We start from the raw sequence: 15,509 nt of genomic DNA, 5'->3' as shown, positions 1-15,509 counted from the left end.
GCAGGCAGTCAAAACAAAGAAACAAACAAAACAAACAAACAAACAAACAAACAAACAAACAGGCAGGCAGGGACCAGAGGCAAGAGTGTAATCCAGGGAACAGGGCAAGATATCCAAAAAAACCAAGAGACATGAAAACGGAAAACGCTCAGAAATGCAGTGTGACACAAACAAGACTTCGCGGTGAGTGAATGAATGAACATGGTATAAATAGACTGAGACTAACAGGATGATGAGACACAGGTGAAGGCAATCAGTGAATGAGGTACAGGTGAATGTGATCAGTGATGATGAGTCCGGGCAGTGAGTTATGGGAAATGTAGTTTGTGAATGATAATAGTCTTATGTGGAGTGCCCTCTGGTGGCTCTCAAGGGCACTCCAGCTGGTGACCGTTACATGAGAGAATAACATTCATTTACTAAATATCTTTAGATCATCAACATGTCTGACAAGGTCCTTCTGCTGAGAGATCCACTGGCAAACGAAGGTGCCTATGAGCGAAAATTACTAGAGGTAACAGTGCTTGTGAGAATGAATTAGATCAGAGTTTATGTTAAGAGAATCTGCCTGATGCTGTCTCTGTTATATTATTTTCTTTCTTTTTTTTTTTTTTTACAATAATTAGGAATTTCTTGAAGCTGACAGGCTGTGGAGAACAGGGAGTAAAATGGATGGTGCACACAATGCAGCACAACAAGCAGCAAGACACCCGCAGCTGTGGCATTTTAGTGTTAATGGTAAATGTGTTTGTACAAATGTTATTATGAAGCTAATACTACCAATTGTATATCATTTACCTCTAAAAACAATTGCTTTCACCAACCACTCAAAACCTAAATAAATAGTGTTCCAACCAATCATGTTGTGAGGTTTTGCGCTCGTGACCGGCTGCCTATGACGGCTGCACGCGAAAACCTCACAACACCCACCCCGTCGGTGATTGGTTGGAACACTATTTGTTTTGGTTTTGAGTGGTTGGTGAAACCAATTGTTTTTGTGTGCAGATCTCAGAGCCTAGGCTGCCTACAGAGACGTGGTTTTTTGACGGCATGCTTATGGGGCGGGCAGCTAGCGGATTGTTAGGAAAGATTAGATGAATGTGATCAGTTATGTTTGGGCCTGAAATCACTGATACAACCTTTAATTATTCCATTGGCCTGACATTGACCATCAACATGTACCTATCTATTTATTATTAGTTATTTCTATTATTATTTATTTATTATTATTTATCTATTTATATCTATCTATTTTGCTTGACATTGTTTACTTACAGTTCTGTTTATATATTTTGTAAAATGAAAAATGTTGTCGATTACTTAGCATCTGTAAATACCAAATTTATCTGTCCTGAAAAATGTTAATACATCTATGGTTATAAGCCTACACTTGTACCTGGCGGTATTGTTCTGCATTGTCAGCTCATTTATTTTGTTATAAACTTGTCTTGAAGTACTTTGTTTCAGTAAAAAAAACTGATTTTTCTAAATGATAAATGTTTCTCTTTATTTGTGACGCATATCAGACTTTTACTGATAAACAGAAATTATAATAATAGATTATAAGAATAATAATTTGCATATATACAGAATTACAATTTCCAAATGTCTTGTACAAACCAAGAAATACAGCCAAAGTCCTCTGAAACTTTAAATATAAATTAAATCACTCAATGGTGTTAACACCGTGAACACTTATACAGGAACAGCAAACAACAAACAGAACAGAACTAGATGCAGGAAGTTATTACTTCTCTGTCATATGGTCAACCAGCTTTCCAAATAAATCTAACATCCTGTCCATTTGCTGCTGAGACTTTTGGAGCCAAGCATTATCCCTTTCATTTTCTTCCTTCTGTGTTTTCTCTAGCCGCTCACAGCAGCCTTTAAGATAATCTACACTCTCCCTCTTCCTCTTTCTCTTTCCTGGTCTGACATCAGTTGATGTACCTGGTTGATGTACCTGGTTGATCACTTGGGGGGTCTGCTGTCTCAGTATCCGAGCCTGTTGGAGAATTTACTTCAACCTCAACCTCACTGACAGGTGTCTGGGCTCTCTCTACGCTACTGTGCCCAGATGAGAACAGATAGACTGGCCTGACTGAGGCTCTCTGGCCAATGGCTTCATGCATGGCTGCATAGAAAATCCATGAGGCAGCAGTGACCTCTCCTGCATCTGTCCCTGACCCAGTTTTTGGCAGTGTTAAGTCCTTTGTAAATTGTAGTAGTTATTAAGGGGGACATTAACATTATTTACATGGGTTTACATTCTAAACAGTCACTAAGTAAGGGATAATGTATAGGGAGGCGGTTGTTATAGCGAATAACAACCCTGACAGGCTGAACGGGACCCCGACGCGAAGCGGAGCTTGAATCAGCCTGAAGGGGTTGAAATTCACTATAACAACCGCCTCGCTATACATTATCCCGCTTATTACATGGCTACCTACAAAATAAATCAATAATTTGACACATATTGATTTAAAAAGGAGTTTATTGATTTAAAAACGATTGTATTGTTGTATTATCAATACAATATAAGAATTACAAAACATGTGAAAGAGCAATTACCTTGTACTTTTTCTTCAGATTTTCCCACTTCTTTTTACACTGCTGCTGAGTCACTTTCCCCTCCAGCCCCATAATTTTGATAATTTCACTGAAAGACACACATTCATGCATTAGATCACTTTGCAATGAAGCCCTTACTTTCAAATAAAAAACTTGTCTGCTCATGTTTATGGCAGTGGCGTAGCCACGAGGGGGCCTGGGTGGGCCTAGGCCCCCTCATTTATATGTCCGGCCCCCTCAGATTTCTGATGGCTTAAAATAAAATAATAAAAATAAAAAATTATTGATGTGTTAGTCTAATTGATAGATTTATCAATCAAAATACTGCGCGGTAAAATGCGGCTGTTTTCAAACTTGATTTGACGTGTTGGGCAAAACGTAGCCTACGCTGTCATCTTCGCGTGAGAGTTCATGCGGTGAATGGCAGCATTGTGCAAAGTACAATATTACGCACGAAAAGATGAGCGAGAAGGAGAAAATAAGCCATCTACATCTGAGTTTGCTTCAGCTTACTACAAGACGACAGCGAGTGAAGCGGCTAGGAGACAGAAACGCACATTTCATCACAGAATAGCGGTGAGACTTCGACTCAGATCGGCACAATGCGCAATGACTTGTTTGCAATTGATGAACCGCCTTCACAACCAGTGAGGACCACATTTCCTGTGTATATGAAGAGTTTGGTTTCAAAACGCGATAAATTCATTATGATTAATTTTGAGTAATAATGTGTTTTCTTTACCAAGAGAGTGGAAAGATTAAAACCACTATTTTTTGTTTCAAACTTTCACATAGCATATTTTAGGTTATAATAACATAATTTCAAATCCATATTTTTATTTTCAAATATTTATTATAAAAAAGGATTCCCCCCAAAATGCAATAAATTCATGACACCTTTTTTTCCAAAATGCAATTAATCCATTGAATCAATATAAAAGTTTTTATATTTTAACTGTTGAAATACACAACAAAGGAAGTTGATCCACATATGACAGCCTCTGAACTTGGTCAATACTAATCTTATATAGCCCTACAGGCACTGGACTAAAAATAGCCGACATTCACCATTGCTAAGAAATTGCCTAGCCTACCTCCTGAACTTTTTTGACGGCGATCAGCTGTAAAATGGCTTGGTCCTGCTCGGTTTTCGTTGACTTTGAGTAAAACAATTGAAAGTTTTCCAAAAGATCCCCTGGGGTCAAAGTGTCAGCGTGACAGAAGTTTGATGCTGTCGTGTGAGAACAAGCAACAGTCGAGATTTTTCCTCCTCCAGCGTGCCTCATCTTCTTAATCTCCTCAAGTAGCCTAAATTATTAGATTTCGATGGCTTACGTTTCTTCCCCACCGCAGAAACCACCACAGGGTCACCAATGCCGTCAAAATTATTATTATTATTTTTTGTGGATCACAAAGTAGAAGGAAAACTAGAATGCTGGGTTTATTCAAAGCGCCGCCGTTACGGTTTACAGAGCGTGGAATGGTGCGCTGACTGCGTGGATATCGCATTTTACGTAAAATAAAAAATGGACTTTTCAACACCGACCAGAATACAATACAGATTTTTGCGGGAACTAATATATATATATATCATCATATATATCATAACATTTATCGCGTTTTGGAACCAAACTCTTATTTGCTGAGTAAGATGACATCATTGACACTATATATATATATATATATATAGTGTCTAGTGTCACTATATATATATATATATATATATATATATATATATATATATATATATATATATAGTGACACTAGACACTATATATATATATATATATATATATATATATTAGTTGCCCCCTCATTTTAAGATGGGCCCCCCCAAAAATAAAATTCTGGCTACGCCCCTGGTTTATGGCCATGTTAACTTACTCATATCCCTGGCTAGAGGCATTGCTGTGCCCCGTGAATAGCCGCTCATCTGCCCTGAACTTTATAAAATTGAAAGTCTGCTCGTCGGACCCTGAAAAAAGAAAGTGAAATCATTGTATCATCATGTATTGTTATTTTCGCTCATATTCTGATAAAAAAAAACTATTTTCACTTACACTTAAATATAAATTTGTTCTCCGTTTGTTTTTCCTCTTGCCGGCCAGTTTTTCCTGGCGTCCGACCATAGCAACCGTTTTGCTCCCTCATTGGTTAGCTGTTCGAAACGTCATGACACTACAAGGATTCTGGGTAATAGCCTATAGCAAAGTGAGCTCTGATGCGCACTTGCGAAAGGGGTGCATTAAGTGCGCTGATGATCACCCCTGGAGAACACCATTAGAGGATCGGGACACCCTACGGTCTTGCACCCCTTAGCGAGAACGCGCGTTGAGGGGCACAAGGGCGGAAGTGCGGATATTGGGACAGGGCCTTAGTTGATCAAGTTAACGGTTTTAACGTTATTCTTATGGCTGACTCGAGATAGCTTTCTGTTCAATGCTTAAACGTTCACGTTAATTAACGTTACCATTGTAAAATCAAAATAAGCCACGGGTTTTCTTTAAACGTATGTTCCCTTTTGAAATCGGCCAGGAATTGATTAACGTCGACATATTGTGTAAACTTAGCTAGCTAACACCAAGTTAACATGTTCAAACTAACATACATACTTATCTAACGTTACCAGAGAAAGTCAGTAGAGCGCCGTGTCTGGCATAAAATTAACAGGCTACTAAATACAGCAGCACATTTAAATGGTTGTTTGTTTCACTTACCAGAGTTTTTCTGCGATGTAACTCGATTCTCTCTGGTCTGGTGCAGGAAAGTACAGTATTGTGATCCACGGAGCGACTTGCAAGTGACCACTAGGTGTCACCATTGAGACGGGTGTCGGATTGTTTCGAAGCCTCGACACAATATGGCACATTTGCTTCAACTGTTTCAGTGTTTCACGAAGCCTGGCTACCGAGCCCACAGCCCTCTCCTCGGACAGCACGTCATATATGCATTTATTCTATCTGACTTATTTGTAAGTGTGAACTCATGAAATCTCAATTCTCCAGCGGCAGTCGTCTTTGTTGTAAACTAATTCAAATCAAGTGCTCTTTGGTGACCGCAGATCATCTGTCCATCATCGATTAAAGCCCGCCCTGGCAATTTGATTGGCTCGGCCTTCTGGGAGTCGAGCATAATTACTCCTCAACGGATCGAGTCCAGACCGAACTTCCCGACCAAAAAATGTTGTGGGCGGTGTTCGGGCTGGCACCCAGGCTAACTTATATCCACAATAAAGTGATGTATGAGATATACACAAGCATCTCACATCAACATAATGTAGAAACACTCTAGACTACATGGACTCACACAGGTATTAAACAAGCTATATGTGCTAATTGGCTACTCTTCATAACATAAGAATAAGCAGACGCTCTGTCAACACTAGGCAGGAAATACAGCAATAATCACTTACTTTACACGCACACACACAGTAATAATAATAATAACCAATAATAACTTCTTGATTATCTACAGTCTTCTGCAATGCCCTCCAAATCTCGTGAAGCCTGACAGTGCACTTGGAGAACCAAATAAGAGACACAGAGACCAGATTTCTGCTCAGTTGTTTCTCAGTTTAATACAGTTGGACAGAGGATACGTGTGTCAATACATGAGTTAGCCTGTTTTCTGCTTGCGTCAAAGTTGCAGGCAGGAAAACCATAAAGAGGAAGAGAAAGCGTAGACAGTGCACAGAATGCAAACTCAAACAGGGTGACAGAGAGCCAACACAGATTTAACACTGGCACAAATATCACATCACGGTAAGTCTTCAGGAATTAATCTTCAGGACTATAATGATATCAAGCTCTAGGGATTCTGCTTTTAGTTTAGATTAATTTACAGACTCTTTACAATCTGAAATATACAGAGGTGGAAAGTAAACATTAATGTTCAACACTTCCGCTCTTCCTTTGGCCAGGCGTTGGTTCACAGATGATCAGCTTTAGTGAGAAGATCGATTATGACAAACAGATGTAGTTTCAACGCATTCTCATCCTTGGACGTCACATACTGACCCTTGTGACATTTCGTCTACATCGAACGCACATGGCACCCTTTAGCGTCAATATGACACGCACAGGATATGGGTAGGTTTAGTTCTGGGGTAGGTTTAGGGTTAGACCGCTAGGAGGCGCCTTCTGGCTCATTTCTATCTGCGTCTCATATTGACGATAAAGGGTGCCATGTGCGTTTGATGCAGACGAAATGTCAACAGCGTCAGTACTATGACGCCTTGGGATGAGAACGGGCTGGTAGTTTTGATGGCTACAGAAAATCTATACTCTCCAATTAAAGTGTCTGGATTGTGATATTTAAAGGAAGAAGCCTGAGTAAATAATATGATAAATTATTTTATGTTTTTATTTCACCTATGTGAAAATACTCAATAATAATAATAATAATAATAACAAACTAGATTAAAAAGTTTGTCGAGACAAACTTTAAGTTGGCTTGAGAAAGTTTGGACCAGAAAGTTTGAAGAAGTTTAAAGTAGTTTGAAGTTTAAAAGTAGTTTAAAGGATAAGTTCACCCCAAAATGAAAATTTCCTAATAATTTACTCACCCCAATGCCATCCAAGATATCCATGTCTTTCTTTCCTCAGTGGGAGAGAAATTATGTTTTTTGAGGAAAACATTTCTGGATTTTTCTTCTAACAATGGACTTCATTCGTTACCATCGTTTTTAAGTCCAAATCAATGCAGTTTCAAAAGTCTTTGAAGTGTTTAAACGGGCTGTACTCGCGATCACAGCTGAAGAAGAGGTTGTTATCAAAGAAACGATAGGTCATTTAAAAAAAAAAAAAAATTTATAGACTTTTTACCTTCAATAGTTCGATTGAGCTGATCAACAAACGGACAGGGAACAACGTCATCACGTTGAAAGGTCACGCCGGCAATACTATTTGAACTACTATTCATATTCATCAGAATGTTATTCATATACTATTCATATTCATATTCACTGAATACAATTACTATTTATATAATAGCAAACAATACTATTTGAACTATCCTCCTTCGTGCGGTCACATTGTAAACATTGGGGGGGGGTACTTCTGCCGGCGTGACCTTTCAACGTGATGACGTAGGTCCCTGTCCGTTTGTTGATCAGCTCAATCCGAACTATTGAAGTTAAAAAGTCTACAAATTATAATTTTTCGCTAGATATTTTTCGCTAGAATCGTTTCGCTAGATAACAACCTCTTCTTCAGCTGTGATCGCGTACAGCCCGTTTAAACACTTCAAAGACTTTTGAAACTGCATTGATTTGGACTTAAAAATGATGGTAACCAATGAAGTCCATTGTTAGAAGAAAAATCCAGAAATGTTTTCCTCAAAAAACATAATTTCTCTCCCACTGAGGAAAGAAAGACATGGATATCTTGAATGGCATTGGGGTGAGTAAATTATTAGGAAATTTTCATATTGGGGTGAACTAATTCTTTAAAGTATATTTAAAGCATTAGGAAATGCGAAGGCAGGGCTGCGCCGGTGCTAAGCTAATTTCTGACGAGGATATAAATATACATATATAAATCGAGATCTCTGAGACGACTTCATGACCAAATCTTTTGAGCCGATTCTTTTACTCCACTCGTCTTCCTTTATGTGGAACGCCAGAGGAAGACTTCATCTGAAAATATCACTTTCCAAGCATCGCTATTTTTCATTTCCGCTGCTCTTGGTAGGTTGTGTTGGTCAAATCTGTCTGTGTTTCTTCATTTGCACATTATCATAGACACGGAAAACTAGTGTCTCCGATAAAGATGATTTCTATCAGCTGTAAATCTCCTCATCTTAAACACGTTGTGTCTTTTAGGAGACATGTACACATGATTCACAAAAAGAGCGAAGAAGAATTGAATTTGGTGTTTAAGTTTAAGGTTGATGACTTTGACTACACTGTGCATGTAACATCAGAGATGATGAAATGCTTTGGGTGTGGGACTGTAGGGCATGTGGTTCGCTCATGCCCAGAGAGAGCAGGTGAGACGCGGGCTGTTAACGTTCGGGGCGAAAGCGGAGACTCTTTACCTGGCGAACCGCAGAGAACTGGTCAAACCGCGACTAGAGTAGCTGAGTCAGTGTTGTTTAATGAGTAAGAGGTTTTGTTGGACGCTGACATTTTCAAATTTAAAAAATACAGAAAATAAATCAAACACTGAACAAGTTACAAAAGTGTCAAAGACGAGTCCCATGAGCTGTTCTTCTCAGTCAGATGATGGGCTGATGAACACGAAGAGTCTGAAAGTGATGTTAGTGGAGACACACAGATGGATGTGGAGAGTGCTTACTCTTTCACCAAAATTCAGTCCTTTTTACAAAGAACCAAAGGCTTGAGATTAGCTAAAGTTGATGAGTTTTTCCCAGATTTAAAGTTGTTCCTTGATTCAGTTTAACTATTCATGAAAATACAGAACACCGCGGCTAACTGACCTTTACAGACCAAGACATTTTTCATCTAAATCATTTATGATAAAAGTTAAATAGCTAATGACGGTTAAGTGTCTTTTGTTTTTGTTTTTCTTTGTTTGTGTCAAAACCACTCTGTTTTGTTAAAATGCAAATTAACATTTGCTGTTTGTGACATAAAGCTGGGTTCTTTAAACATCAATGGTGCCAGAGAGGATGCAAAGAGAGTTTCCCTTATCAGTTTGTTTAACAAATGACATTTCATTTCTTAACTTTAAAGGCGCAGTCCCTCTATGAGGGTTTTAAGATTTCCGAGGAGGATAATGCAGAGTTGGATGGCCTTCCTGTGGACTTTTATAAAGTTTTCTGGCCTGTGATTGGCTAAGATGTGTTGCTTGTTCTCAGGGACAGTTTAAGTAAAGGACATTTACCATTGAGCTGCAGGAGAGCAATCCTCACTCTTCTCCCCAAAAAAGGGGATTTACAAAAGATCAAGAACTGGCGGTCAGTGGCTCTGCTCTGCTACAAACTTTTGTCAAAGGTGTTGGCAATGAGACTGAAAAAATGTTATGGAGCATTTTATTCATGTTGACCAGACTTATTGTATGCCCAATTGGTTGATATCTGACTATCATTTTAATTTGTGATGTTTTGGACCTCACCAATTCATTGGGTTGTGAATTTTGCCTGATTTCAATTGATCAAGAAAAGGCCTTGACAGAGTCGAACACCAGTATTTGTGGCAAACGTTAGATGCGTTTGGGTTCAGCTCTGGCCTTATAAACATGTTTTGAGTCTTGTATAGTGACATTGAACGTATTTAAAAGATCAACGGTGGTATAAGTGCTCCTTTTAAAGTTCATAGGGGGGTCAGACAAGGATGTTTTCACTTTTTCACACTTTTTCTACTTTACAAAGTAAATTTGCTTTAAACAGCATAAACGCAACTTCAGCTTAACTCACTGACCCCTCCTCTCCTAAAGGCTGAGGAGTTCAGGCGTAATTTATTTACAATTGTACAATTTTGTAATTGTAAAAATGTACAATTACAAAAAATGTACCTTGCGCTCATGTGTTTCTGTCACACGGACCAGGTGACAATATCATAACGGCATCTCATCGTCACAGGGCCACTGTGGAATCATTTGAAAGCACCTTTATTAGTTACCGTTTCAGGAGTGTTTCTCATACATCGGTTTGTTTTGTGAGACACTCAACTGTCGTAAGGCTTTCATCCATCGTCAGACACACTCTCAACTGACGCTGGTATGCGGTACGACAGAGAAGAGCTGTTCTTTTAAAGAGCATGTGGAAGGAAGAGTACGAACTGATCACACAAGCTTTTCAGAGTATGTTTTGATCATGATCATGAAAGTTTGCTTGCATTTAATCAGTCTATGTAATCCAGTGTTTTCATATACGATTAAGAGGAGGAATGAAGGATCTAAGGGTTACAATAACTACCTGTTTTAATTTAAGCCACCAGACATTGGTGTCGTTTTATTTTATTTCCTTTTATATTTACTTCCATATTCATTTAAGTAGTTGTCATTTGATTTATTCATATTATTACTCATTTGTCATTTTATGTTTTTATAATTTATATTACTTATTTCCTTGCTCTTGCAATGCTCGCTATTGTTGTTTAACCCTCTGGGGTCTAAGGTGTTTTTGGGGTCCTTGAGATGTTTGGACATGCCCTGGCATTTGTGCTTTTTTCAGTTGCTTATTGTCACGAACTGCACCGGGAAACAGACAGGTGATCCAAATGCAGGCTTTATTAGAAGGACAATCCAAAGAGCACAAACGGGGAAACAGGCAATAATCAGAGTCCAGGTAAGCAGTCCAAATCAGCAGCAGTACAAACAGGGAACAGGCAGTCGGGTAATCAAAAACAGGCAGGCAAGAGGTCAGAAACACGGAGACTAAAATACTAGATAACTCGAAACTTGAAACAAAGCTAGAGAATGCAGTGTGACACGTACAATCCTGAGCACTGAACAAAGGAAACATACAGGTTTAAATAAGGATACTAACAAGCATAATCATCAAACAGGTGCAAGACATAAAGCATAATGAGTCCAGGGTAACAATACAAAATGAAACCATAAACTAGGAAGGAGCGCCCTCCAGTGGCTCACACGGGCACTCTAGGCGCTGAATGTCACATAACCCCCCCTCTAAGGAGCGGCTTCCAGACGCTCCTAAGAGCTATGGAGGGAGGACAACGGGGGATGGGATGGAGGGCGAGGCCCGTGGAGAGGCAGTAGGCCAGGTGCATGGAGAAACCTGGGGCCTGGAGACCAGAGCAGAAAATGAGTCCACAGGAAAGCACGCTCTGCAGGCAGCCAGGGCAGAGCATGCTTGGCACAAGACCAGGGCAGAGTACATTTAGCAAAGCTGGAAGGGACCAGTAACATGGGAAGCTCAGGCATAATCAACAGTGGGATAAAGGTCCATGTAGGAGCCATCTCCATGGCCCTCTCAGGTCTAGGAGGTTGTGTCAATGTCCATGTAGCTGCCACCTCCATGACCCCCTCAGGAGTAGGCATAGGTATAGTGGTCCATGTCGCCCTCGCCTCCATGGCCCTTTTCGGGCCCCTACTGCCCCCCCCCCCAAAAAGTACTTGGGAAATTTTAAGGTTCCAGCCTCCGGGCTGGAAACAAGCTCTAAAACAACCTCACGGAGCTTAAGAGGCGGAGCCGGCAGAGCTAGGCGCAGAGGCGGGGCCGGCAGCGCGAGGAGAAGAGGCGGGGCCGGCAGCGCGAGGAGAAGAGGCGGGGCCGGCAGCGCGAGGAGAAGAGGCGGGGCCGGCAGCGCGAGGAGCCTGGGAACGCCCTCTGGAGTCCACCGAGCCGTGCGAGTCCTCCTCTTTCTCCTGCGTCGGCGAGGGGTCGCTGCAGGGCATGGAGGCTTCGGTTCGATGGTAGACTCAGCAGACTCACTTGACTCAGTAGACTCACTTAACTCCGTAGATTCGGCCGTGGGACTTGACTCCTTAGATTCGCTTGACTTGGCGGGACTCGACTCACTTGACTTGACGGGACTTGACTCACTTGACTCGGTGGGACTCGACTCACTTGACTCAATGCTTTCTGGAAGAGCCGGCTCGGCGGGGCTGACTAGATGCGCAGAATCGGCGAGACCCTCCTGAAGCGGTGTCTTAACGGAATTCATCTGGGGTGCTGGCGCGGCGGAGCGCATGTGAGACGCCAGAGCAATAAAGCCCACGTGAAGCACTCGAGGTGGAGGTTTGACGGACCTTTCACAAAACGCCGATTCAACGGGGCTGTTGAGTAGCGTGAACTTGGCTGAGCTCGAGTGAAGCGCTGGTTCAATGAAGCTTTCCTGATGCGCTTGTTCCTCTCTCGCAGAGCCCACAGAAAACGTAGAACCGCTCATAGAAAGAGCGCACTCAATATACTGGAATAACTTGCTGTACGAACCGTGAATGGGCTTATACGAATACAGTGGTTCCGACAGACCTCCACGGAAGAATATCATTAGACATTCCTCGTCCAGGGGAGTTTGGGGAGCCAGTTCCAGAAAGTCCACCACGTACTCCTCAATAGAACGATCTCCCTGACAGAGACACATTATCTTTGCCACAGGATGCATCTCGAGGACCGGGACCTTCTCAGCCGCTGGATCTGTATAGGCTCAGGATTCTGTCACGAACTGCACCGGGAAACAGACAGGTGATCCAAATGCAGGCTTTATTAGAAGGACAATCCAAAGAGCACAAACGGGGAAACAGGCAATAATCAGAGTCCAGGTAAGCAGTCCAAATCAGCAGCAGTACAAACAGGGAACAGGCAGTCGGGTAATCAAAAACAGGCAGGCAAGAGGTCAGAAACACGGAGACTAAAATACTAGATAACTCGAAACTCGAAACAAAGCTAGAGAATGCAGTGTGACACGTACAATCCTGAGCACTGAACAAAGGAAACATACAGGTTTAAATAAGGATACTAACAAGCATAATCATCAAACAGGTGCAAGACATAAAGCATAATGAGTCCAGGGTAACAATACAAAATGAAACCATAAACTAGGAAGGAGCGCCCTCCAGTGGCTCACAAGGGCACTCTAGGCGCTGAATGTCACACTTATAAACTTATTAATGGCAAAGGTGTAATTACACTCTATTTAGCACAAACAGAGCTGCCATAATATGTGAGCAACACTGCCCTACAAAGGCAAAAGACCTTAAGTCGCTAGAGTGTGGAACTGAGAAAAATGACTTTAAAGATTTTTAGTTGTCCCGCTTAATTAATTATAGGTAGGACACTGGAAATTTGGCAAATAGATGTTTTAGTAATGGAAATTATATACATAAAAAAATCTTGAGCTCAAACTTGACTTTTGACCACTATTTTAAAGTTACTGTACTCTGCCTTTGTATTGTCAGCAAAAAGTGAGAGGTCATACCAAGGCAAAAGGCAGTAACTTCCACATTATCAATATTTAGTTGCTGATCACCATTAACAAAATCATTATAGTCCACACCTGTATAAAATCTAGTGATCATGGCATTTATTTTGTATGATTTACAATTATTTATAGCCATCTACTTATTGCTATCCTGTGCTTTGGTTGCATTCTGATGGCATTATTAATACATTTGACATGACAAAATACCTCCTATTAGTCCAGCGTTGACTCGACCGCGTTTAGGGCGGGGCTGAAGGCGAAGTTTTGGCACTCTGCCAGCTAGTTTGCGAGCTTTAATTCATGGATGTATTCATCTGATAGCCTACGGCAATGTGTAACGTTTTTCTGTCAACTCTGCATAATCCTTCGCGATCGATATCGCACGTTTGTCGATGGAGCAGACCATACTAAATGTTCTGATCGCTCTGAGGACATCAGAAGTTAGAGCGACTGATGGCAGCTGTACAAAGTACACAGGATACACCGTAATTTTAATTTTAATGGACATTAAAACAAAGGCAGATAACCTTACAATCTGGTAGGTAGCATTGTTTGATTGAACACCGGCACCGTAACTTCATATTGACGCGCGGCTAAACAAAGGCAGAGCACCGTAACTCGTAATTTGAGCGTTCCAAAACAAAGCCAAAGAGCGGTAACTGATGTTACGGTGTTCTGCCTTGGTTTCTCATGGGCTTTTGGAAGTTACTGTTAAGACAAATCATTATTTTCTCGAAAAATAAACGGAATTGATTCAAGATACTTATCCACATGATAAAGAAGGTCTTGAATGTGTCAAAAATATAAATAACTCATTTTCGACCAAAAACGAAGTTACGGTCTTTTGCCTTTGCACGGCAGAACAGTATATACATCTTTTATTTTTGAGAGAATAATGTTTATACATGATTATTGAAAAAACTAAAAATGAAAGTTTCTGAAATAGGGCCACAAAACACATACTAAATATGTGTCAATAAGACTTTTGACTAATGAATGTTGTCGCCTAGAGTTTTTCTTCTAAATGATCTGAAAATCATCCTGCCTAATCATTCACATGAAACAATACATTGATTAAAATTTTGTAAGACACTTTTTGTTTGGAAAGGCAATATGCGTAGGGGTGCGATTCACACCTGAGAAGACAATGACCCGCATAATGAGCTGCATAATGAGCCTTACACTGTATATATACTACAAAACTGGTTCACAGTTGGAAACATCTTGAAATTTTTTTAATTTTTGCTTGCAAATTGTATAATATCCAAGGTAAACATTTCTAGTAATTGTGCAGTTAATTGTTCTCTTATTGTATTTTTAGAAAGTTTTGGATATATCCTCTCTCCAAATTTGTCACTAATAAAACACAATACAAATTATTTAAAGAGTAGGCTTATATTGACCTTTTTTTAAGATTTTGTTTACATCTACCTTGTAAATATATTCTTTACTATTTTATTAAAAATGTTACAATTACAACAACAATTAAAATATTAACAATATTTCAAGTGTAATCTTTCTTTGTAAAAAATAAAGTACACATTTTATCATACGTATTTCAAATTAGTTTGAATATAGCATACATTGGAACAAACACTACAATAACATCTTAGTTAATTACTTTTTTTTTGACAAAACATAATATAAATATGTAACATATGAGCAGAAATTGGCGAACAAAAGCTTATTTGATGTGGCAGTAGTCTATTTTACAGTAAAAACTTTATAATCTATCCAAAACTAGTCAACGAAATGTTATCTTTCATATTTCGTCTGTAACATAGGCCTATCGGTTTTATGATATATTAGGGCATATAAATGTTAATTTGCAAGTTTAATACGTTGCTGATACAAAGACATTTTATTTGAACATATTTCAGTCGTTTTTTTCTCATCTCAGTATAGCAATATAGTTCGGTAAGAGCCGTTCATTCATTCACACACAGACATGCGATTCATATTTAAACAGTCTTTTTGCGGTTTACAGACACTATTGCATATTGTGATTAGAACAAAGCACATAAGAATAAAAAAACGTACTATTCACAATACTCAGCTGGATCCATTGCTCCTCGAAGTGTAACTAAAC

At 39.9% G+C, this 15,509-nt stretch overlaps 1 pseudogene across 1 annotated transcript in view; it reads left to right on the top strand.

Moving 5' to 3' along the window:
• The first annotated feature begins 6,255 nt into the window (after positions 1-6,255).
• LOC308689339 (protein NLRC3-like) overlaps positions 6,256-15,509 on the top strand; it is a 62,095-nt pseudogene continuing 52,841 nt past the window's right edge. Inside the window, exon 1 of the transcript XR_014032239.1 lies at positions 6,256-6,332. The product of XR_014032239.1 is annotated as a protein NLRC3-like (transcript). The remainder of the gene's footprint in view (positions 6,333-15,509) is intronic.

The sequence above is a fragment of the Scardinius erythrophthalmus genome (assembly GCF_964197995.2).
Source record: "Scardinius erythrophthalmus genome assembly, chromosome: 4".
NCBI classification, from domain to species: Eukaryota; Metazoa; Chordata; class Actinopteri; order Cypriniformes; family Leuciscidae; genus Scardinius; species Scardinius erythrophthalmus.
The sequence above is the reverse complement of the archived record's forward strand: the minus strand, read 5'-3'. Positions and strand labels throughout refer to the sequence as shown.